Here is a 27,116-nt window from a genome sequence, read left to right as displayed (position 1 = left end):
AGAAGGAGTTAAAAGAAAAAAAATTACTTAGGAAAAAAAAAGCCTATTGCTGACTTCAAACTGGCCCAGCCAGTTCTGCTGGTCCTAGTGGCTGCAGCAGGGGGAGGGGAAATTGGTTTAACTTTTCTCCCTTCCTGAGCTGTATTCTTTCCAGTTGCCCAGTTTTTCTTTTCAAAGCAGGGCCCCCAATGCCCTTCCGTACCCATCCTATGCCTTCAGTCCACCAGTTGGGCTGTCCTCGAGGTGCACAAATTAGGGGCAGTTCACACACCACCTTCTCTCTCTTTGTTGTCCTAGATGCTAGGGACTCTCCCTGTCTCTTCAGGATAGTTCAGCCTCTGCCCCGAGTTAATTTTTTTCTGGGGTTTTCTGACTCCCTGAGCCCTTCAGTTATCCTCTGTGGGGGAATCTCCACCTTCTTCTTAGAGAGCCAATTGGCTCTGCAGGTCAGGAGTGCTACCATGGCTGCTGCTGCAGATGCAGGTGTGTGCCTCCTCTCCTGCTTTCCGTGGGGTGCAGGGGTTGGGTTCAAGGTGTGTCTGGGCAGCAGGGTCATGCACACTCCATCCCAGGCCTGCGGGCATGGTGGGATAGGCAGCAGCTGTCTGGAGGGTTTGGGTGCTCAGCCTCCCCAGAAGTTTGGGTGTGAGTGGCTGGGTGGGGGTAGGGGTACAGGAGGCTGGTGAGGCTGCTGCAGGAGAATTTCCCAAACAGCCACTGACTGCCCCTTTTTTCTCTTTTTCTTTTTGAAGAATTTTTCTTCCTTAAGCCTGCCATCCAAGCAAGTGCCTGGCCTCTCACACATCCCAACTCTCCAACCAGACCAGGGACTATATGGCTCATGGCCTAACTCTCCCCAGCCAGTATCCACAGTCTCAGTGGGTGCCCACAGCCCCTGTGTGTTTGCCAGTTCATCCTTATTGCCCCTCTCTGTTCGACTTCAAGCAACCAGGTCTCTCCCAGTGATGTTCAAACCTTGTTTGGCAGGGGAGGGAACCATTGACGCAGGTCTCTCCCAAGAACCCAGCTAGCTTTGGGCTTGGGGCTGCAGCCATCCTGGTCCCTGTGCTGGTCCCAGGGACCTTATTGTCCTGAAACACTCTCCTTACTGTCTGATTTTTCAATGTCTTCTATAATTTTTGGTCTCCAATCTTCATATATGCTGGGATACTATTGGCTGTTCACTCTGTTCCTCAGAAGAGTGGCTAGGTGTTTCTCCCATGAACAGGGGAGATTGGACTCTGCTCTCATCTATCTCCCCACCACCTTCCAATGTTAGAAAATTCTTGTCACATCCCAAAAAATCTCTGTTCCCATTAAAAACTAATCTCCATTTCTACCCAAAATCTCACTCCTAATCCTAGGTAACCACTAATCTACTTATAGTCTTCATAAGGTTTACCTATTTTGGATACTACATGTAAATAGAATCATATTATAAAGTATTCTTTAAACAATTCTAATTTGGCTTAGCATAATGATTTCAAGGTTCATTCATCTTGTACCACATATCAGTACTTTTTATTGCTGAATATTCCATTGTATGCAAATTCCATATTTTATTTATGCACTCATCAGTTAATGGACTTTTGAGTTCTTGCCAGTTTTTGGCTATTAGGAAAAATGCTGCTATCACAGTTGTGTACATAAATTTTGGTGTGGACATGAGTTTTCATTTCTTTTGGATATTTAAATGGGAGTGGAATTGCTGTGTCATATGGTAATTCTCTCAATTTTCTGCCTCTTGATAAGACTACAAACTCATTGTAAAATCAGCGTCATTCATCTAATGAAAAGGTGGGAAAAGAATATAATTCTTTATGGTGAAACAGCCTATAGTGGCCTTAAAATGTAATAATATTAAAAGTATGTTTTAAAAAATCGAGGAAACATTATATAATATACTATATATGTTATATATATGCATATATATAACATATTTGTGTTATATGGTATTTAAGAAAATGAATCTGAATGACACTAGTGCTAAGTTGTTTTTCACACATTTTAGCTCATCTACTCCTGACCACAACCATGTGACAGCAGGGAACACAGACTGAGAATGTACATTGTGCTGATATACTGTCTGTGCAATCTCACCAACAACTCTATCAGGTAGGTGCTATATTACAGATGAGAAAGCTGAGGAAAGTTATTCCCCAAGGTCACTGAATTACCAGCCATTGTCATAGAGGGAGTAGGCAAGCCAAGATTTTGATCCAGACAGTATCTGTGTGCACATGCTATAACCATTGGATCGTACTCCCTGCTACATAACGTTGCTTTTATCCTCAGTTTATAACAATGAAATTTGAAGCCAGAGAGAGTAATATGATATTCATAAGTAGTTCATATGAAGTTTATAAGATATTAAGCCTGAATTTTAACACAAAATTGTGGATTCTAATATTTGTACTTTTTTAAACTATATTTTTGTTGCACAATAAAGTTTTTGTGAATGAGTAGGTAGCTAAATGCCTTAGTATAACATTATTTTTGTTTTAAGTAGATCTCTTGGCAATGCAGTCTTCAGTATATCACTCTGCTGTGCAGTGCTGTGCTCTGTTGGCCTGGGAATATATTTAGGAATGAGAATTTTGCATGTCATCTTTCAAATTAGACTTGAAGAAATTTGGTAGTAATCTCCGTCCTAACACAATTTGTCCTTTAATGCTAAGCTACATGTCATAAGTATGGACTAGCTATAAACAAATCTGTGATATGTTCACCTTTAGCATACAGTACATTAATGTTAATTTATTATCTATTTATCACATTTTTATTACTATCACAAAAGCACATTTGATTTTGATTTGAATAGGTTACAGGAACAGTCTCTATGAGATGATGGTGTTGTACGTAGAAATTCTTGTGGGGTACCCTCTCTGCTGAGTTTCAAAACACTCCCAAGCTGTTAAATTGAAACTAAAATAAATGCTCTTCTTAAAAGTGATGATGATGCTATTATTAAGAATATCTTCTGACCTTGGAAATTTTAACTCTTTGTTGCTTTTATTCACTTTGGTTTGCTATTGAGATACTAACTTGCTTTGTGTGAGAGTGCTGATTTCTGGCTTTCATATAAACTTTTTCTTGAAGTGATGAAAAATGTACCTTTTGCATACAATCAATATAAAGAGAACTCTTCTCAATAAAATACAGCATATTGAAGAGAAATAAAAAGAAATCCTGGAAATCTTTAAAGGATTCATTGCACAGTGTAATGCCCTCTGTTTTCCCCTTTTCTGGAATGTATAAAAAGGTGCATTATTTTCCAAAAAAGAATAAGAGGAATAGAAGATAGCATCTGAGTAGGTGGAAGCTTAGCCCACTTTCTTGTGCCCCCAACATGGATTTTCGGCTGATCTTTCAACAATGACTTGAACAATCAATAGAATTTCAGCCAATATGAATTTTTGAAGCCAAGGAGTATGATGCTTTTCACTGCCCCATAAGAGATTTTGTAAGTCGAGCGGAAATGCTCTGTGCGATGTGACTGCAGCAGAGGGGAAATAGTCAGAAAACACAGCTCAGTGGATCCCTCACCTCCTGGGGGGGATTCTGGTCCCACACAGGAAAACCACCAACTGTAATCGGGAGAGACTTGAAAAAAGTGTACAGAGTTTGGGAGACTAAAGCTACACACACACAGTGAGTAGCATGTCCATAGCTGCAGCACCATCTGGGAGAGCTCCAGAGATAAACTCTAAAACTGTCAGAGGCATCAGCAGGCTGTGGTCACCCCTGATCTAGAGAGAGTATGCTTTTGCGGGAGGTAGAGCATGTAGAGAATCCACCCAGGGCTCAGCGCTGCAGTGAGGGGGCCACATAGAGACTGTTGAAAAAGGAGCTGAGGCAAAGCTGGAGACGTGGCAGAGATCCTGTGCTTGCACGCATGCGTGCAGCGGCTCTGCCCAACAGAGTGAAAGCGCAGTTTGGTCCCATGGTATCCAGGTGCACAGGAAGTACTGAAAGTGTCATGCTGAAGGGACTGTGGGACCTGACCAAGCACTGTTGTTAAAAAAAAGCACTGTGCAGAGTGGAGTTTGGGCCTGAGTTACCTGTGAGAGTGGCAGGCTGGAGACTGGTTGGCCAGAAGCTAAACACTTGAGATTCCTTGCAGCCAGGCAGAGCCCTTACATAAGGCAGGCATGCCCAAACACCACCTGTGGGATTGCAGGCTCTGAAGATCAGTGAGGCCAGGCTCAGGATCCCACTGTTCAGTGTATACTCGCAGAAGAAAGGAAAAGTTCTTAAAGGGCCCTTTCTGAGCTGCTGTCAGACACTAGAAGACACACTGGTTCCTCTGGGGGCTTATCCACTGAAACCAGCAGAGCAGAGATTAGAGATAAGCACACCAAAGGGGACTCAGGGCCTCACCCAGATTCAGCTGTTACGTAGATAGAGCTGCCATCAGCGCAAAGCAGGAAAGAGTTGCATGTGATAAAATCCAGCGCCTATTTATGACAAAAAAGCTCAGCAAAGTGGGAATAGAGGGAGCATAGCTCAACATAATAAAGGCCATATATGAGAAACCTACAGCCTACATCATATTTAATAGGCAAAAACTGAAAGCTTCCCCACTAAGATCAGGAACAAAACAAGGGTGTCCACTCTCACCACTTTCTATATGCAAGGATCAGACAAGACAAAGAAATAAAAGGCATCCAAATTGGAAAGGAGGAAGTAAAACTGTCATTGTTTGAAGATGACATAATAGTGTACATATAAGACCCTATAGACTCCACCAAAAAAACATTTAACCTAATAAGTCAATTTGGCCAAATAGCAGAATACAAAGTCAATATTCAGAAATCGAAGGCATTTTTGTACACCAACAATGAAATGTCAGAAAAGAAATCAGGAAAAAAAATCTATTTGCTGTAGCAACAAGAAAAATAAAGTACTAGGAATAAACCTAACCAAGGAGGTAAAAAGAGCTGTACTCAGAAATCTATACAACACCTGAGGAAAGAAATTAAGGACACGAATAATTGGAAGCATATACTGTGTTTATGGATGAGAAGAATTAACATAATCAAAATGTCCATACTACCCAAAGCAATCTATAGATTCAACACAATCATTAAAATACCAATGATATATTTCATACATTTAGAATAAATATTTTCAAAAATTATATGGAACCAAAAATGACCCCAAATAAACTCAGCAATCTTGTGAAAGAAGAACAAAGTAGGAAGAATCACAATATCTGATATCAAACTATATTACAAGGCCACTCTAATCAAAACAGTGTGGTACTGGCAGAAGAGCAGACACAGAACAATGGAACAGAACAGAGAGTCCAATTGTAGTATGGCATCTGTGAGGCTACTGGATGTGCAGTGAATGCACCCCACTGTGGCCTCTGCAGTGTTGTTCCTTTCCACACTGCCACTGTGTAGTGCTGCCTTGCTGCCTGTCACTGCACTGTGGACAAGCCTCCCAGCCTGGAGGTTGCCCCCTGCACCTCAGCCTGTGGCTTCCCTGCACACTGGTGACCCCACCATGACCTTCTGATTCCCAACTCTTTTTGGTGTGTGTACACTATGGTCTGATGTGATAATCTGGTCATCCTTGGAAGAATTCATGGACTGGTGGGTGGCAGCGAGCAGTTGGTGAGCCCCTTTACAATGGCCCTGACCCTTTTTGTAAAAAAATATTTTAAAGACCTTATTTATTTATTTTTTATAATGTATTTTATTGATTATGCCATTACAGTTGTCCCCTTCCCCCCTTCATTCCCCTCCACCCTGCACACCCCCTCCTGCCCACATTTCCCTTCCTTTAGTTTATGTTCATGTGTCACAAGTTCTTTAGCTTCTACATTTCCTGCACTACTCTTGCCCTCCCCCTGTCTATTTTCTCCCCACCATCTGTGCTACTTAGTCTCTGGACCTTCTCCCCACCTCTCCTCCTCTCACTCCCCTGTTGCTAACCCTCCATGTGATCTCCATTTCTGTGGCTCTGCTCCTGATCTAGCTGTCCATTTAGTTTGCTTTTGTTTTAGGTGTGGTTGTTAATAACTGAGAGTTTGCTGTCCTTTCACTGTTCACATTTTTATCTTCTTTTTCTTAGATAAGTTCTTTAACATTTCATATAATAAAGGCTTTGTGATGATGAACTTCTTGAACTTGACCTTATCTGAGAAGCGCTTTATCTGCCCTTCCATTCTAAATGAAAGCTTTGCTGGATATAGCAATCTCGATAATAAAGGCCATATATGGCCTTTATAAATGTAGGTCCTTGCATTTCATGACTTGGAATACTTCTTTCCGGCCCCTTCTTGCCTGTAAGGACTCTTTTGAGAAATCGGCTGGCCGTCTGATGGGAACTCCTTTGTAGGTGACTGTGCCCTTATCTCTTGCTGCTTCTAGGATTCCCTCCTTCATTTTAATCTTGGCTAATGTAATGATGTGTCTTAGTGTGTTCCTTCTTGGGTCCAACTTCTCTGGGACTCTCTGAGCTTCCTGGATTTCCTGGAAGTCTATTTCCTTTGCCAGATTGGGGAAGTTCTCCTTTGTCATTTGTTCAAATAAGTTTTCCACTTGTTGCTCTTCCTTTTCCCCTTCTGGTACCCCTATAATTTGGATGTTGGAACATTTAAAGATGTCTAAGTTTCTCCTCATTTTTTAAAATTCTTGTTTCTTCATTCTCTTCTGTTTGGTTGTTTCTTTCTTCCTTTTGGTACAGTCCATTGATTTGAGGCCCAATTTTATTTCTATCCCTAATGGTTCCCTATGCATTTTCCTTCATTTCACTTAGTGTAGCCTTCAATTTTTTCATCCAATTTGTGACCAAAATTAACAAGTTCTGTGAGCATCCTGATCACCAGTGTTTTGAACTGTACATCTGATAGGTTGGCTATCTCTTGGTCGCTTAGAAGTATTGGCTCTGGGGCTTTGAGTTATTCTTCTGTTTGAGCCATAATTTTTTGGTATTGTCATGCCTGTTACATATGAGTGGCAGAGCCTTAGGTGTTCACCAGAGTGGGGCAACCCAGTCCCTGGGTTGTAATGTTGTATGTGGGGGTGGAGTCAGAGAGGGAACAATGGAATTTTTTTTCTCTCTCTCGGATATCGGTCCCCTGTGCCACTTCCCACAAGCAAATTGGGCCGTTCTTATGCTGGTTCCCAGGTGAGTGGTCTTATGTATGTTCTAGGACCCTGTATATATCTCCAACAAATTCTCCTATGAGGCTGGGAGTCTCTCCCGGCACCTTTTTAATTGGTGCTTTTGGGCTTTATTTCCCATCGCTGGAGTCCTGGGTTGTGCGGTCTGTCTCACTGCCTGTTTTTGTCTAGTATATCTGCGCGTGATTGTGTGACCACAGTCAGGCCCAGACCACCTGTGCTCCTGGGTCTGGCAGCCACCACCTTTTCCTGCCAACTCCACCCCTCTTACTGGTCTGGTCCAATGGTTGTTCAACCAATTGAACTGGACTTCCGTACAGTTCAATTTTCTTTCTGTTCTGGTTGTATTTTGTTTTTAAATCTTTGTTGTCCTTAATTTTGGTTTTGTGTGGAGGCTCAGTGTTTTCACCTATGCCTCCATCTTGGCTGGAAGTCCCTTCTTAAGACTGAGATTTAACTTGCAGTCTTCATCACTGCCAGCCTCCAACTCACTGTTGCTGGCAGAGGAGGAGGTGGCGCTGGGCATGGGAGAGTGTTGCAGGTGGCCCTTACCCTTTTTGCTTAAAAGAAAAAAATGCCTACCTTCAATTTTCTGTTGTAATATATAGCTCTGATTGGAGTATATGAAGAAAATCTGGCCTATCTATAGTTTTCAACTACGCATATGTAATTGAAAAAGAGAGAAGTATTTTAATAATCTTTTCAGATGAACTTCCAAAAGATGATGGAGGAGTAAGTGGAAGCTACACTAACCTCCTCTTAGGACCAATCTGGAATTACAACTAAATTGTAGAGAAATCATCCAGAATAAACAACTGAACACTAGCTGGAGAGAAGCTTTACAATCAAAAACAGACAGAAGAAGCCACTTCACCAAAATGTTACTGGAATGGAGTGCAGAAAAATGTTAGAGGGCTGCATGGGCTCCTACAGCAGCAGATGAAGCGCCTGAGGGAAATTATAGCAGCTGAGGGATCCCCCTGAGAAGTGTTGGGTCCAAACCCCAAGCTGGGAACCCCAGCTTATAGCACCTGGGCCAGACAGGAACCCACATAACATCCAGCTGTAAAACCCTGCAGGGTTTCTGTCTGTGGGGAAGAGATGGCTGGCTCTTTAAGAGAGCTTGTTAAAGGGCCAATGCACAGAATTTCATTTGGAGCCAGTTACCCTGGGCTCTAGCAAAAGGGGGGGAGGATAGACTAGAGATGCTTGAGGAGAGTCTGGGGATGGTGGCTTTGGGGAGAGAACTAAGGGAGCAGCCACCAGGATCCCTGTACTGAGTCATTCACCATACTGCAGGAGCCATCTTGCTCAGGCAGAGCAGTCCCCTCCAGCTGGCATCAGACTGAGGGGAAAAAATAGCCTTGCTCACAGGAGTCTCTGACCCACACTGTGGTGCCTAAGCCTTTTGGCTGATTGAAGATTGACTAGATTAACAACTGAAAGAGACAGCAACAGATTGTGGATTGGTATTAATCTTGAACAGGCTGCCTAAGGCCAGACTGGGAAACCATCTGACATCACCAGGGGTGGATCCTGAAGAGAAGACAGTGATAAAGACTGGATTCTACTGAGAGGAATTCCCACAGAGTCTACTTCAGTATTTATGTTATTTTCTCTCCTGATTATCTTTTAGGCATACATTTCTTGTTTCAATTTGGTGCCTAGTAAGTCACTAGTTTTTATATTACAATTTATTTCAAAGCTCCTATTTGGCTCCTCTCCTCTCTTAGTCCATTTTAACTCATTTTCTATTCTTATTTTCATTTTAAATTTAATTTTCTCTCTTGCTATGACTTGTTTCTATTTCATCCTGACTATTTCTCCCCCTCCAGCCTCTCTAAACCATTTTTCTTGTCATTGGTTTTTACTGTTCTTAAAATACTCTTATTCTCTCCCCACCTTTACCAGTCTTTTGTTGGTTGTGATATGGTGGCTGTTGTATTTCTTCAATTTTATTTCTAGATCTTCACTATTTTTATATTTCAAATCTCAGATTATACTGTTCCCTCTCATACTTCATTTTGCCTTGCTCCTGCCCTCTCTGTTTTTTGTATTAAATTTTAATTTTTCCCTGTCTTAGCCTATTTTCATTCTTCACTCAGTATTCCTTCTTCTCTATCATCTTAAAATCACTTCTCTTTCCTCTAGATAGTTTTAAAGCTTTTCTTCTTTCCTTTCTCCCTTTATCTTTTTCTTCCCTATTATTCCTATGCTACCTATACTAATCTTTGCTCATTTGTTGTTGATAGTGCTGTAGTGGATCTTTCTCTTCAATTGGTTCCCATTTTTCTCTCTCTCACTATATATTCTTAAATGTACATTTAAACCTAATACTATATACTTTCATTTTTTACTCTATCCAGCCGTTTTTTCCTTCCTTATTTATTTATGATGTAAATTTTACTTTCTCTTTTCACTTTGTCTTTATTCCCTACTCTTGTTATTGCTTCTCCCTCTACCCTCTCAAAATCATTTTTCTCTGTTAGTCATTTTGTATTCATTTTTCCTTTCTTGTAACACTCCTAATCTCTTTATACCTCTATTAATATTGTCTCTTGGCTGTTGATAATGTGATTGTGGGTGGGGGTTATTCTTGGGAGTGTGGGTTACTTTCTTGGGCTGTTTGGCTTTGTTCTGTCAGCACCTATACAACAGCATGCAAGACATGGTAGGTGGAGTGATTTTCAGTCAGCCAGATGGTGGGAAGGACCCACCAAAGAGTGACCTAGAAACAACCAAAATAAAATGAAACATGAGAGCCCACATAAATGGCACAAAAAGCATCCCAAGAACATCAAGATCAGGGTATCAAGGAGACTGTACCACTGAATCCCACATGTTTCCCAACACAGAAGGTCACAACACAAACAGGAATTCAAAGTGGATCAGCAAAAGAAGCAGAAAAAAAATAAGAGTCACTAACAATGGGGAGAAAAAGAAACAGCCCCAAATCAAAATGAAAGGAGGAATCCCAAGAAAGAATGCTAAATAAAATAGAGGCAAGAAAACTATCAGACATTGAGTTCAAAACCATGGTTATAAGGATGTGCAATGAGCTCAGTGCGAATTACAAAGAACAGCAGGGAAGCTACAAGGAACTTACTGGGAACTACATCAGCATGAAAAAGGGCAGAGAAACTATTAATAAGATCCAGGATGAAATAATGTAATGAAGAACACAATAGAAGAAATTAAAAGCTGGCTAGATGAAGTGGAGGATTGAATCAGTGAGTTGGAGGACACGAAAATAAATTCCCAGATAGAGCAAAACAATGAAAAACAAACTAAAAAGGAACAAAGAGAGTTTAAGGAAGCTGCAGGATGACATTAAATGTAATAATAGCTGTATAATAGGGATACCAGAAGAAGAAGAAGAGAAGCAAAGGATAGAAAATGTGTTTGAAAAACAAATGATAGAACACTTCCTTAAGTTGATGAGACAAAAGTCACACAAGTCCAGGAAGAAAAGAGGGTCTCAACCAAGATTAACCCAAAGAGGTCCACCTCAAGAAATATCATAATTAAAATGGCAAAATTCAAAGACAAAGAGAAAATCTTCAAGGCAGCAAAAGGGAGGAACAGAAAGTAACATAAAAGGGAACCCCAATAAGGTTAGCAGATGACTTCTTAATAGCAGTACTACAAGCCGGAAGGGAATGGCAAGAACTATTCCAAGTAATGAAAAGCAAAGGCCTACAACCAAGACTACTCTTCCTAGCAAGGCTCTCCATTAAAATGGAAGGTGAAATAAGGAGTTCCTCAGACAAAAAAGGCTAAAAGAATACATGTCCACCAAACCAGCATTATAGGACATGCTAACTGGAATGCTTTAAGAAGATTAAGAAAAAGAGAGACAGAGGATCACAGGTACAAAGGGGAAAAAATGACAATGAATAAGTACCTATCAATAATAACCTTAAATGTAAATGGATTAAATGCTATAATCAAAAAACATAGGTAGCTGTGGGTAGCGGAATGTATTTAAAAACACATAGATCAATGAAACAGAATAGAGAGCCCAGAAATAAACCTATGTCTCTATGGTCAATTAATATTTTACACAGGGGATAGGAGCATTAAATGGAATAAAAATAACCTCTTCAACAAATGGTATCTGGAGAACTGGAATAGTACATGCAAAAAAAAAAAAAAAAGAAACTAGACCACTAACATACCATACACCAAAATAAACTCAAAATGGATAGAAGACTTAATCATAAGCCATGATACCATAAAAGTCCTAGAGGAAAACACAGATAGGAAAGTTACAGATATCTGTTGCAACAATATTTTTGCCAGTATATCCTCTAGGGCAAGAGAAATAAAGAAAATAATAAACTAATGAGACTAAATCAAATTAAAAAGCTTCTGCATGACTAAAGAAAACATCATCAACATGAAAAGGGAATAAACCATATGGGAAAACATATTTACCAATGATACCTCAGACAAAGGTTTGATCTCCAAAATACATAAAGAACTCACTTGCTTGCCTCCTGGGAAGACAAATAACCCAATTAAAAAATGGGCAAAGGACCTGAACAAGGAGGTCTCCAAGGAGGACATACAGATGGCCCATTGACATATGAAAAAATATTCAACATCACTAACCCTCAGAGAGATGCACATTAAAACCACAATAAAATACCACCTCAAACCTGTGAGAATGGCCATTATTAAATCAACAAACAAGTGCTGGTGAGGATGTGGAGAAAAGGGAACCCTAGTGCACTATTGGTGGGAATGCAGACTGGTGCAGCCACTGTGGGAAAAGGTATGGAATTTCCTAAAAAAACTAAAAAATGGTGGTACATTTACATAATGGAATACTATGCAGCAGAAAGAACTCCTGCTTTTCATAACAACATGGATGGAACCAGAGAGTATTATGTTAAGTGAAATAAGCTAGGTGGTGAAAGATGAACACTGTATATTCTCAGCTATAAGAGGAACCTAATGAACAAAATGAACAACAAAACAGAACCAGAAACATGGAAACAAAATTGACCAGTAGGGAGTGGTGAGGAGCATAAGGGTCTGGTCAAGGAACAGGAACAAATTATCCATGAAAATGGACAACAATATGGGTATTGATTACAGGGGTGGTGGGTGGATGGGGCAGGGGAGAGCAACAGGAGGACATAGGGACAACTGTAAGTAATAGTATAACAAAACATTAAAAAAATGATGTATTACTTTCCTATTGCTACTGTAACAAACTGCCGCAAACTAAGTGGTATAATACTTAAACAACTTAGAACATCACAAATTTATTCTCTCACAGTTCTAGGGGTCAGAAGTGTGAAATGTGCTTCAATGGGCTAAAATCAAGGTGTTGACAAGACTATGTTTCTTCTGGAGGCTCTTGGGGAGAATCCCCATTCCTTTGCCTTTTCCAGCTTCTATAGGCCACCATTTCTTGGCTGGTCGCCTTCTCCATCTTCAAAGGCAGAAACATAGCATCTCAAATCTCTCCCTGATTCTACTACTTCCCTCTTTTACTTTATAAAACCTCTAGTGATTACACTGAACCCACCAGGTAATCAGGATAATCTCCCTATTTCAAAATCCTTAATCACATCTGAAAAGTCTGTTTGCTATGTAAGGCACATAGTCATAAATTCTAGGGATTAAGGCATAGACATCATTGGTGGATCTATCACAGCAGAACAGGAGCAAGTATTTGCAATTTTTGTCTTTGTATGATATGAAGTTGGCCATTGGATAGAAGAAGCTGATTAAATACTCTGGTTATTAGATATACTTTTATAAGATATGTATGAATATAAATTTTGGTGATATTCATTTATGATCTTATTCTCTTAAAACTGTAAACGTCAGAGGTGAATAACAGGAAGCTTTTCCTCATAAATGAAACCAAAGCTGTCAAAATTTCTCATTACCAGATGTTTTTATAAAACTTGAGCTGAGGATACTAGATAATTGAGTAACTTCCTTTTTGTCTTTTGATATTAGTATTTTAGACATATTTATTAAGGTGTTATAAATAGCTAGTATACACAAAATATTTCTAAATCAAATTTGAAGTCTGTTTTAATGTCTCTCTCTCTCTCTCTCTCTGTCTCTCTCTCTCTCTATATATATATATATAAAATATGTATCTTAAAGGTTTTATTTATTTATTTTTAGAGAGAGAGGAAGGCAGGGAGAAAGAGGGAGAGAAACATCAATATGTGGTTGCCATTCATGTGCCCCTGGCCTTGCAACCCAGGCATGTGACTTGATGGGGTATTGAACTGGTGACCCTTTGGTTTTGCAGACTGGCACTCAATTCAATGGGCCAAACAAGCCAGGGATGTGTTTACATTTTAATATTAAAAATAAAACAAGAGGAAAGCCAGCAAGGAAAGAGAAAGTTAAGTGACATCTAAAAAGCATGGGAAACTTTGATATCTCCTATGGAGATATCAAAAAATTTTTCAGTCCCTATTATACCATTTAATTCAAGAAGACTTCAAGCATTTGAGAATATTGAAAAGCATTATAAAGTATATTAAAATAAGTATATTTATAAGAAGATGTTTTTATCTTGTAACAATTTGTAATCTTGAAAAAAAGAATTATAGTTCTTTTCAATGCCCAGTGGGAAGGATGGTGATAACAATGAAGATGCCTGCCATGGGTGTGGGAAGTCATAAAGACTGTAATCTGCTCTCTATTTAATCTTTGGTTTGGATGCTTCTGAATTATAGTACGAGAAAAATTAGGTTTTATCAAAACATGTGGAAAGTGTGTTTTCAATATTATTTTTATTCATATCACTGAAAGATAAAGAAGGAGCCTGTTCTTCCAAGGAAGTTGACATATATCTTGCTAACAATGCATTCTGTTAAATGCGTTTATAAAGTTCATGGTATAAGTATGTTACCTTTTCTTATTATCATTCCTAAAATTATTTTATTATGACCATAGAAAATAAGAAATCCAACATTTTTCTTATGTAATTATGTAAAGAAAAAGAAAAATATTTTATTTTTATATGTATAAATAATATATAATATATATTATATATAATTATATAAAATATTTTAAATATATATATATGCACACACAAACTCAAAAGGAAGAAAAACAAGCAAAACATTTCTAGAGTGGGCGACCAGAGTACATTTCAAGGTAGGTAAAAATAGAAAGCGACTAACATATATAGTTTTGAGATAATAAGAAAAATAAAAATACATGAAAGAAAAATCAGAACACATGAAAAATTGCAAAAAGACATGAAGAGTCATAGGAAATAAGTTTTGAAAAATAATAAATGTTAATTAATCCATGTTCATTAATTACATAGATTTCAAGAATGAGACATTTTCAATTTATATCAACAATATATTTATGCATTTCCAAATTTATGTTTTAAAGTGCAAATTAAGAGTCAAGGGGATGTGTTTAATAGCACAGAATAAACTAAAAACATTTTCTTTGGACAATATATTCTCAGAAAAGTGCAGTAGTGTTTCCATATCAATGCAGATAAAAGGGCCAAACAATGATGGCTGCTTGCAGACGTCTGCCTATGTTGCTCTTGGGGTAGAAAACAGGAGACAGGGAAAGACATGGGAACACAAATCATGTGCATGTTTCTAATAGGAACCAATGGAGAAGCTATGAAATTACTTTTACCAAGATTCGACTTGGGTTTATTTTCAAGAACATTTTGCACAACTTTGCTTGGTCCTTTCTTTGTTTCACTTTCAAAAAGTCTGTGCTCTTATTCTTGGACTGCTGGTCAGGAGAATACAAGGTCTGAATACTGCCTGAACACAAGGTCTAGAACTTTTCTGTGTTGGGAAACTAGATCTCTGGGCAAAACATCCCTGACTGATAGAATTTGCTAATGTGGATGGTGTAAATTCTTCCACCATGGTGATGATGTCACTGAAGGCAGAGTTTTGAAGAGAGGCACAGAACGAGCTCTAGCTTGCTTTAGCAATGTATTATCTGGAATTCTAATGGTTTTGCTTCCTTATCTGTCTGCATATTTGTCATTGCCATTATATTGAGAACACTTTTCCTCTCACTTTGTGGACTTCCTGAGATCCTCGAATGAGGGTTTGACTTTTAGGTCCTCACTAAGATAAGAAAATGTGGGTCAAGAGTTTATCCAAGCTGCTAGCTTTATCTCTGTAGGGTAAGTGTCAACCAAGGGAACAAAACATCACCAAGAAAAGCAAAGGAATCAGAGGACAACCTGAGGATGAACAATTTACTTCCATTTCTCCATGAAGTCACATGAGCCACAAACAACCACCTGAGAGGAGATATGAAATATGACCAGGTGCATATTGTATCTAAAAACACATTTAAAATATTTTATTTATTTATTTTCAGAGAGAGGGGAAGGGAAGGAGAAATAGAGGGAGAGAAACATCAATGTGTGGTTGCCTCTAATGTGTCCCCCACTGGGAACTGGCCTGCAACCCAGGCATGTGCCCTGACTGGGAATCGAACCTCAATCGCATGGTTCACAGGCCCGTGCTCAATTAACTGAGCTACACCAGCCAGGGCTAAAAACACATTTAAATGTATTTTACACATTTAAATGATTGCATCAGCCCTGGCAGGTGTGGTTTAGTGAATTGAGTACCAGCTTGTGAACTAAAGGGTCACTGGTTCAGTTCATAGTCAGGGCACTTGGATGGGCAGCAGGCTAGGTCCCCAGTGTGCTAGAGGGGTGTACTAGAGGCAACCACACATTGATGTTTCTCTCCCTCTCTTTCTTCCTCCTTTCTCCTCTCTCTAAAAATAAATAAAATCTTTTTTATTGTTATTCGCGTATAGTTGTCTCCATTCCCCTCCAACTCCCCCTCACCTCAGCCATCACCACCTCCCACCCTTCATCCTATCTCTCTTTGGCCCGGGCCCTGGACAGTAGAAAAGGAAGGCTGGTTTCAATCTGTTCCCTCTATACACATGAGCCTGATGCAATCATTTTTTTATTTAAAGATTTTAAAGACTTTAAAAAATGATTGCATCAGGCTCATGTATACAGAGGACACAGACTGAATCCAGCTTTCCTTTTCTACTTTACAGGGCCTGGGACTTCCAAGGAAGGTAATGCAGTCTGAAAGAGTGTGGGAGGTGTGTGTTCTCAGGGTATAGCCTTGGTGCAGTGTGAGTATGTTTGCTACTCTGCTTCATTTGACTGGCTTTGCCCAGTTTCCTAGCTGTTTGATATTCAGGATGAGATGGATCAGGAAGTAGATACCAGTGACCTGAGGTGAAGGAAATATGAATAAAAACATTGTCTCTTCCATGATTTATCCTACTGATCAGGTCTCTTCCTTTTTTTTTTTTTTTTGAGAGAATTGAGGATCTGTGGATGTTTCTACAGTCAAGAGGCACTGTTGGTCTGGGCAGAAGTCTTTTTCTTGGCTGTAATATAATTGTGGCAACTGGTTTTTCACCTCTGGAGCCACTGGGAAGACTGACAACTAGGTTGCCCAAAGAAACTTGATGGAGTGTGTAGTATCGTGCTTCTCAAACTATAATCTAGGTTGTCTTTTTAAAGAAATTCTAATCTGTTATAGGCACAAGTGCTTTCATAAAGTACAATGGAATGACTACTTGAGGTTCAGAGAGTTTCAGTGTCTTGCTGAAGCTGGCAGAGCATTGGTGGTGGCATTGGTGATTGACAGAGCTGGGACATTAATTGAGATTATCTGCTCCTATTTCATGTGCTTACATTCTTCATATTCACAGCTATTTCAGCAAAGACAGCTTTGTTACAGATAGCTATTGTAATCTTAGGGGAAAAGATATCTGAGGAAAGTTGGAAAAACAATGGAAATTAGAGCTTTGCCCCGGGTGCTATAATCTGCTGATGTAAAGGGCCCAGTTCTTCCCACTGAGACTTCCACAGCAGGGGTCATGACTGGGAAGTTTGGCACTTGAACAATGGTATGCTGAACAAAAATCCTTTGGATAAAGACAGACAAATAAAACACCAGGATCTTTGGTCCATAAATGCAATGCTGCATCAGGAATGCTTTTGAGTCTGAGTAACATTCCACAGAAAGAATTAGAGGAGGAAAATTAGGATTCTTAATTATGTTAATTTCAAGTTTCTAGAAGGTGCAAACATTTATGTTACAATATAAAAACTGAAGACATAAGAAGAGGTTTAAAGGAAGATGTTAATAGAAATAAAAACAGGTGGAATATAAATGGCTAACAGTAGCCTATGTAATTTGATGTATAATTTTTGAGTGAACAGGAAAACAGAAGTCAGTAGAGAATAAACATGCTGCATTTGTTAGCGTAACTGCATTGAGCTCCATTAGCCATAAAGTATTTGCTTCCAGTTTACTTTTGGTTTTAAGAAAGACTTTTCTTTTATGCTTTAAATGAAGTGTTAATAAAGTAACTATTTCGCATTAGATAACTACAAATTGCTTATTTAGGTGTTTCTAAGTTTTAGGACTGAAGAGTGGATGAATATGCAATTAGCTTCTAAACTCTACCCTAATAGACAATATGCAATTACTGATCTACAGAACTTCATTTACCATGCCCCTGAGCATTTTTAGAATGTTAAATAGAAAGTGTTACCTAGTATTTGCCTCCATGCACCAAACTTGTTCCCCAATAGACACACAGTCTATATACAAATTTGAGAATAACTATTCATTTATTCATTCATTTATTCATTTTCCTCACCTCAAGGATATATATTTATAGGGAGAGAAAGAGGGAGGGAAAGGGAAATATGCATATGAGAGAAAAACATCAGTTGGTTGCCTCCCAACATGCCCCAACCGGGTATTAAACCCGCAACACAGGAATCTGCCCTGACCAGGGATGGAACCTGCAACCTTTCAGTGTATGGGTTGATGTACCAAGCAAGCCAGCCAGGGTGAGAACTATTGGGTTGGTCAAAAAGTCTGTTCAATTTTTTAAAAATGCGTTTTTGATTTTTAAAACACATTTTTAAAAATGTGTTTTAAATAAAAATGTTTTTTATTTTCACCAATAACTTTACTGATTTGGATATTTTGAATATGAAGGCTATCTCCTGTGTGGTATAATGTTGATTGTTCTCAATTAATGTCTTGATTTGATTGATACAAGCTTCAGCTGCTCTACCTGACCATGAAGTATCATCCAGTGAAAAATCTCCAGCAGGAAACTTCACAAACCACTTTTAACACATTTGATCAGTCACAGCACATTCTCCATACACTGCACAATTTTTTTCTTGTGTGTTTCAGTTGTGTTTTTACTTTTCTTGAAATAATAAAGCATACTATACTGAAAGTGTTGCATATTTTCTTCTATTTTCAATATTATAGTGGCTACACAAAAATTCACCAATTTTGATGTTTTATTTTTTAAATGCACAGTGATATGACAGCTGTCACAATACAATATAACAAAATTGTTTTGAATGAGGTTAAAGATAATCAAGCACTCCTAGAGCCATCTTATGGAAAAAAACCAAATGAACTTTTTTCCCAGCCCAATATTTAGTATAGTGGTATAAATACAAAGTCTGTTCTAGGGGCAAGACTACACAGAACATCTAGGAAATGGAGAGGGTGCCTTGGAAGTCCTCACAGAATTTAGTGTCATTTGAAGACACAACTTGTGTACAGCAGAAAAAATATAAAGTGCATATTGTTTTAGAAATAACAGAACACACTTAAGTACGTGTTGGCAAATTTGACTGGATGAAGAAAGTAGGGTGATTAGCTAAAATTTAGTTAGATGTTTCTTCATAGTTTATCTAAAATTTGGACTGGCATTGGAAAGAGTATCTCTGAATTGTCAGAACAGGGAAATTGTCTTATCTTTCTGTTTTGTAATTGTTTATACACCTTACTGCTCATCTGTTCCCAGATTGAGAAATCCTTGAGAACTGATATTTTCAACTTTTTAAATGTTCTTCAGCTTAGAGGAGTTCCTAGGCAGGGAACACCAAACCCATGTCACATGAATGATTGATTTAGGGCAAATTGCAGATGAACCAGTGTTTGCCTTCATGACACTGGGGTTGGATTTAAGAATATCACAGGCTACAATGATAAGAAAGTAGTGCCTGGAGACACAACATCACCCGTATTTTAAAAATCCTCCAAATAAACATCATTTTGCTTAACATATGAGAATGATATACAATTTGACAAAATATTTGTAATTTTTCTCATTATAAAAATTGTATATGTTTACTAACAAATCATGTTTTTAACAAAGTAGGAAACAAACTCACTTCTAATATCACATCCAAACCTCCTTTGTTAATATTTTGCTGTATTTAAAAAAATATAACTATATATAAACAAAATCGAGGTCATTACTCATTTTTTCATTTTGAAATCCTCATATATCAGTAGTACATTTTCTGTACTTTAATATTTACAAAATTGATCTGAGAGTCCCAGGCTTTGGGAGGGAAGTGACTTTCTTCTAGTCATATATGTCAATATCAGAGGATGATACATGGCTTCTTAAGCTCATTGATTTTTTTTCTCCTGATTTGGGGCATATATCTTTTTGTGGATTTTGTCCTTCGAGTTGCTGATTGTAACTGGCTGCCACTTGGTACTTGCACATAATTTTTCTCCAGCCTTCTGTCTGTCAGTCCCTTGACATCCACTGAAAAATTATCAAGGCTCCTCAGGGCATTTTGTTGTTTATCATCTCTGCTGTTGACCATTAACCAAACATTTGTGAATTAGTTTTAAAAGCACCATGTTTAAAAGCTCTTTTTGTTCCATCAAGCTCACAATTAGACAAAGCAATGTCAGCTAGAGTTGGTGTTACCATTTTTCATTCCGTGACACTGGCTTTGACCCTAAAGCAGAAGATAGACCACATCCTAACCATCCTTGGCCTGGAAATGTAAATTAAATGACAGTGTTTCAAGACCTGCAATGAACTGAATTTTAAGCCAAGAGTCAGGTGGTGGGATCAGCATTTTTTCCCCCTGAACTGAAAAATTATCCACATGTAAAATTTAAACTGTCTAGTCAAACTTTATTTCATAAGTTCTCTATATATTTATGAATCCTATATAAAATTTAGTGTTCTATATAGTTTAATAATAGATGCTAACACCTTTAGAGTACTTATATGTACCAATGGTGTCATAGGCATTTCATATGTGTTGTTTCATTTAAGCCCACAAAACATTCATGAAATATTATGGACTATTTGTGTTCCTCCAAATTCCTATGTAGAAGCCCTAATCCTCAATTTGATGGTGCCTTTTGGAGGTAATTAGGTTTAAATATTGTCATAAGGGTGTGGTTCTCATTATGGGGTTAGTGTCCTTCTAAGAAGAGACCAGAGAGCTTGCTTCCAATCATTTCTATTTCTCTCAGGATGACACAGCCAGTAGATAGCTACCTGTAAGCCAGAAAGAGAGCCTTTACATTGGATACAACGGTCATTATGAACCCTGATGTTGGGTTTTCCAGTCTGGAGACTGAAAAATGTATTTCTTGTTAAAATTACCCATTTGATGGCATTTTTTTAATAACATGCAGAGAAGATTAAGGCATGGGATTAAGTATTATATAATTACAGATGAAGAAGATAAAACTTGAAACAAAGCAACTCACACAAAGTTATTTTTCTCATGAGTGGTGAAAAACTCAACCCAATGAGTTTAGTGTCCACACACCTTGCTTCCTCTCAGAGAGCCAAGTATGAAAAGAAAACCAATCTTTCCATGAAAAATGGACAATTTTCACGTGAAACTATTAACACATTCAAGTCAACCTAGTTCTGAAACTCATTGTATTGGTATTATACTGAGCCCAGCCTCACAAATGATAACAAAAACTTCAAGATATTACCAGTTCAAAACCTTTATCTATATTACTCATTTGACCAAAGTTTATCACTTGTTAATTATCATATTAAAATTAATGCTTATTTTTCAGTATGGAGTTACCTCAAAAAATTAAAAACACCATTGAAAATGGCCATCATAAATAAATCAACAAACAACAAGTGCTGACAATGTTGTGGAGAAAAGGGAACCCTAGTGCACTCTTGGTGGGAATGCAGACTGGTGCAGCCAGGGTGGAAAACAGTATGAAATTTCCTCAGAAAACTGAAAATGGACCTGCCTTTTGACCCAGAAATTCTACTGCTGGGATTATACCCTAAGAATCCTGCAACACCAGTTCAAAAGAATCTATGCACCCCAATGTTCATAGCAGCACTATTTACAATAGCCAAGTGCTAGAAACAGCCTAGGTGCCCATCAGTAAGTGAGTGGGTCAAAAAACTGTGGTACATTTACACAATGGAATACTATGCAGCAGAAGGAAAGAAGGAGCAGCATGGATGAAACTGGAAACCATTATGGTAAGTGAAATAAGTCAGGTGATGTAAGAGAAATACCATATGATCTCAGCTATAAGTGGAACCTAATCAACAAAACACACAAGCAAGCAAAATGTAACCAGGGACATTAAAATAAAGGACAAACTGATAATAACTAGAGAGGATGGGGAGAGGAATAATGGGGGATAATAGAAGAAGGGCCATTGAGGAACATGTATAAAGGACGCATGGACAAAGCCAGAGAGGGTAGGATTCAGGGTGGGAGGCAGGGATAGGTGGGGTAGGGAGGTGTGTTCCAGTGAAAATGGAGACAACTGTACTTGAATAATAATAAAAATATAAAATAAATTAAAAAAAAGGAACTGCCTCATGACTCAGCAATTCTACCTCTGAGAATTTATCTGAAGAAACCTGAAATACTCAAAATATAGAAGCACCCCTATATTCATTGCAGCATTATTTGCAATGGACAACATTTGGAAGCAGCCCAAGTATCCCTCACTAGATGAATAGATAAAACAACAATGGTACATTCACACAGTGGAATACTACTCAGTAGGAAAAAAAAAGAAAAATTTTTACCCTTTGCAACAGCATGGATGGACCTGGAGAAGATTTATGCTAAGTGAAATAAAACAGTCAGAGAAAGACTAGTGCCATATAATTTCACTCATATGTGGAATCTAATGAACAAACTGAACTAACAAGCAAAATAGAGATGGACTTATAGCGAGCAGGCTGACAGCTTGGGGGTGGGTTTTTGAGGAGGAGGGTTTGAACTACAAGGAAAAAGGACTCCTGGGCATAGACAACAGTGTGGTGATTACAGCAGTCAGGGCTGTATAAGGGGGATAAATGGTAATGGGAAAATACAATGAAAAATTTAAAAAAATATATAAAAATAATAAAGTTGATGCTTCTTTTACAGGAACTGTGTAGATACTGACTTTACATTTTCCTTTACTCGGTGGCAGTTATGTACTAGGCTGGAAGTGAGTGAATATTTTGCCTTCTTTTTCATTCATTTATTCAACACAGAATTATTTAGTGCCTACTTTGTGTCAGGCACTCTTTAGGACATTGGCGAACATTGATGAACAAAGTAGGTAAAAATATATATCCTAATAGAACTTACATTCTGGTGGGGAGAGGGGGCTGATAGTGTTACAGAATGGACCTGGGGGTTATGGGGTCCCTCTGTCATTGTGGATTCTTTGCCTATTGTCAGGGAATTGGAATTATGGCTCTTAATTCCAGAGTTTGCTGAAAAGGAAAGGATCTATGTATTCAAAAGTTATATAGACTTAGTGTAATGACTTAATGTCTTTGTTAAAATCCCCAAATTCCTTAAAATACCCACCAACACATACAGTCCTTCCTTCCCCCTTTGCCCTGGCAGGCTACTCAGGGGTACTATACCTCAGAAAAAAACCCAAAGACCATGGCTCAGCTAGCTCCTGGTTCTTCCCAGTCATCCATGCTTGGCTGGCAGGCCTCTTGCAGTTCCCAGCACCATCAACTATGTTGCTGATCTCCAGTTCTTAATCCAAAACCACAGGGTACCATAGGAGTGTGCAGCCAGGGGGCCCCCAAAAGAAAGATTTGTAATGAGGTCCAGAGCTTGGGTGTTCAGGAAATACTAAAAGTATGGGATGTCCTCACCCCCAAAAGTCTGAGCTGAGGGATGGGATACATGGAGCAGGGCCATTGAGTAGTTTTGCATAGCAACAGCTTTGCAGCTAACCTCTGGCATGGTCATTTAACATATCTGTAACCTTTAACTGGTTTCATGGATATATTAAATAGCCATGGCCAAGCTTTGAGCCAGGGAGAAGGGAGTGGCTTCCACCTAAGATGTAACTTGGAGGCAACTCCCTCGCCCCTGTTACAGTACCTGTGTGAGAGCTTGGCGATGATTGGCTCCAAACCATGGAGCCACACCTGCCCAGACTTACTATGGCAGCCCAGTAAAGCTGGGAAGATATGTGAGCTCTGGTGGGTGTAACCAATCATGGGAGGAGTCAGAAATGGGATTGCAAAGGAGGACTGGCACAGGGATTTAAACCCAGACTCAGCAGCCATAGAAGAGAGAATCACACACTTTTGGCCTGAATGGGGACTGCCACAGCCATGTGAGAATCACCATGTAGCTTTATCAAAGAGAACCACACGCTTTTGGCAGAGTACGGACCCCAGCAGCCTTGGTGAAGAAGAACCATGCATCTTTGGTCAAAGTGGGGACTGCCACAGACATAGGAAGGAGAATCACATGCTTTTGGCAGAGTGGGGACCCCGCTGCTCCTGCAACCATGAGAAGAATCACCACTTGGCTTTAGCAGAGAACCACCACATGGCTTTCTATTTCTTTTCCTGAGATACAGTACCTCAGACTGGGCAAAGGGGGAAAGAAGGACTGTGTGTGTTTGTGGGTATTTTAAGGGACTTTGGGATTTTGATGAAGACATTAAGTCATGACTCTTAAATCTGTATAATTTGAATAAATAATTCCTTTACTTTTCACCAATCTCTAACATGGAGAGCTATAATTCTCTGGTGAAGGGAAAGGCAAGCATAGTACAGGGGGACCCCAGGAGAAGGGGGGTCAACTAGGTAACACTGTGGGACCCCCTTCCCTGGTGGCCAATACAGGAAAACCATGGGAGACCCCACGTGCTGTAGCTTTAAAGTAATACAACTACTTGTACTTGCACAGTAAAAACATGCCAAAAGTAATCAAGAAGGATCCACCCTATAAGAATAGAGTCCCTCCAGCCTATGAGGTCAGTCTCTGCTTGGAGTTGGCCTGCTCCCATGTTCTTGGCTATAAACTCTGGGTGTTCAGTTCAATTCTTTGTCTCGATCACCAAGAACCTGGTTACCTATGCCTACCTGTGACAGTACCTTCTCATGGCCCAACAGTAAGAGAGTGTTCACCCCTTTTTTTTCCTGCAAGGTCTTGCATTGTCCCCATCCCTGGTCCTGCATTGTTTCTCCTGCTTCCTAAGCCATGTGGAAAAGGGAGCCACAAAATCATGTAGTTACGCCATGCAGGGCTGCTGCACCTAGGTGTAAATCTCATCTCGAATCTTTCTCTGTGACCCCATTTCTGACTCCTTCCACAATCAGCTACACCTGCCAGCATTTCCTTATTTTTCTAGCTTTTCTTGGCTGCCATAGTTAGTCTGGGCAGGTGTGGCCCCAAGGTAGGGAGTGAACCTTCTACAAGGTGCTGTAAGGGAAGGTACCTCCAGGTTACCTCCTGGGTGGAAGTCACTGGCATCTCCCTGACTCAAAGCATAGCCATGGCTACTTAACATATCTATGAAGCTAACTAGCTGTTATAAATATGTAAAATAACTGTTTTTGCATATTAGGTATGAAGCTGGCCAACTGTCGGTTTGCAAAATAACTCTCAATGACCCTGCTCCATGTGTCCCACCCCCCAATCCAGACTTGTGGCATGGGGATATCCTGTATTTTTATATTTTCTGCACACCCCAAGTTCTGGATCCTGTTTCAAATCCTTGGTTTGGGGTTCCTGGCTATACCCTGTTACAATAGTAAACAAATAATCAAGCAAATCAATACTTAAGTTCTTCCTTGAATAATATTTTATTATTTATGCTATTACACTAGTCCCAATTTTCCCCCCTTTGCTTCTCTCCATGCAGCCTGCCTCCCACTTCCATAGTCAATCCTGACACCATTGTCCATGTGCATGGGTCCTGCATATATTTTCTTTAACTAATTCCTCTGGGTTTAATCTCCAAAATATATAACGAGATTAAACAACTCCACACCAAGAAGACAAATAATCCAAAGAAAAACTGAGCAAATGACCAGAATAAACACTTCTGTGAGGAGGACATACAGATGGCCCATAGACTTGTGAAAAAATGCTCAACATCACGAGCCATCAGAGAGATGCAAATTACAGTCACAAGGAGATATCATCCTACACCAGCCAAATGGCTATCATTAATAAATCAACAAACAACAAGGGCTAGCGAGGATATGGAGAAAAGAGAACCCTAGTGCACTGGTGGTGAGAATGCAGACTGGTGCAGACACTGTGAAATACTTCTGTTTTAATAATGAAAAATGTTATGGAGAAAATAAAACAGAGACAAATGAATGGAGGGATGAAATCAGTGGTAATCTCTTGAAGGTGTTAATAGTTGAGTCAGAAATTTGGGGAAAAAGCATTCCAGGCAAAGAGAACAGTGAGTGCTAAATCCTCGAGTTGGAATTGACTTTCATGTTCCAAGGAACAAAGCAACATTTTTCTTAGAGCCACTGCCTGATTTTCTTTAGGCTGTGTTTGGTTTATTTCAGACCCTAGGCATAAGCCAATTTGCATGGCTGGATTAAATAACCTAATGAACTCCGACCTATGAGCTTGGGCATTAAGGATATCACATACTCATTCAAATTTTGTTTATTTGTTTTTTCCTGTTGAATGTCATTGGTATTTGAAATATTTCCAGCATTGACTTGAAAAAGAAGGCATGGGCCATTTAAATGAGAAAGCAAGCTGACTGAAGATATAAATCAGAGCATTACTGATCATGATTACATTTTGAACATCTTCCAAGAATACTCTTTGTATTCTCTTCCAACTTCTGTTGATCTGATTGATTTATATTAGAAATTATGATCTCATGCTACAGTGTTTTGTTGGTTTGCTGTTGGCATACTGGTTTCTATAGTGGCTGTGATAATGAGCATAATGAAGATTATTAAATTATTGTAGCCATTAACAGATAAATTTGGGGTAGAGAACTTATTTTCTTTGTAAAGGGAAGCTATTTGGTAAATAATTTTGCATATTTAATGACATATCAAGAAAGTTTACTTGAGTATTTATTTTTAAAGTGTAGTGAGCCATTTGGTTATTGAAATTTGCTTTTCTTTATTCTATAAATAGCATTTTCATTATCCTATAAAGTTCTATGACCACCTTATTATTAGCTAATATCAAAGAAATGCTAATGATGTATCTTATTTGAGGGAGACAAGTTTGGTTTCCTCAGAGGATTTAAAAAAAGATAATTGCAATATTTCTCTTTCAGAATTAAAGTTTTCCATATAGGTCATTTTTCATAAAAACCTCTCTAGTTTTGTTTTCTAGAGAACAGGTACTTGTTCTTTAAAAACCAAATTGTAAGTTGCTGTTGCAGTATGTATGTCACAGGCAGAAGTGGGTGTGATCACAGCAATTGCAGTGGTAAATAAAGGAAACAAACTGCCTTTGAATTTGATGATTTGGAAACCCATAGATTCAGACATAAATGGGGACTTAGACACCTCTCTCCTGCTTATCTTTATGGGAGGACAGCATCTATCAAATGAGGATTTATGGTCCTATGTAAACATAGAGAGAGTCCTACAGGTTCCATTCTTGCCTTGTTGGTACATTCTCAAAGGATCACCTGGAATACTTGGAATTCCAACATAATTTATTTATTGCTTGTTTGTTGGCATTTCAGAAAATCTGGACCACCCATTGCTGTGCCTTGTTAATGAATCAGCTTGGGCTGATCTTTATCAACATCTTTTTTTAAAGCAGAATTTCTGTGAAGCATCTGTCAAAACAATAATGCGTATTCTAGAGTTGCTGCTAATGGTTTACTTAGCATCTTGGTAGAAAGGGCAACATTG

The sequence above is a fragment of the Artibeus jamaicensis genome, unplaced genomic scaffold (assembly GCF_021234435.1).
Source record: "Artibeus jamaicensis isolate MK-2021 breed Jamaican fruit bat unplaced genomic scaffold, CSHL_Jam_final scaffold_916, whole genome shotgun sequence".
In the NCBI taxonomy this organism is placed as follows: Eukaryota; Metazoa; Chordata; class Mammalia; order Chiroptera; family Phyllostomidae; genus Artibeus; species Artibeus jamaicensis.
This window is presented reverse-complemented; position numbering follows the sequence as displayed.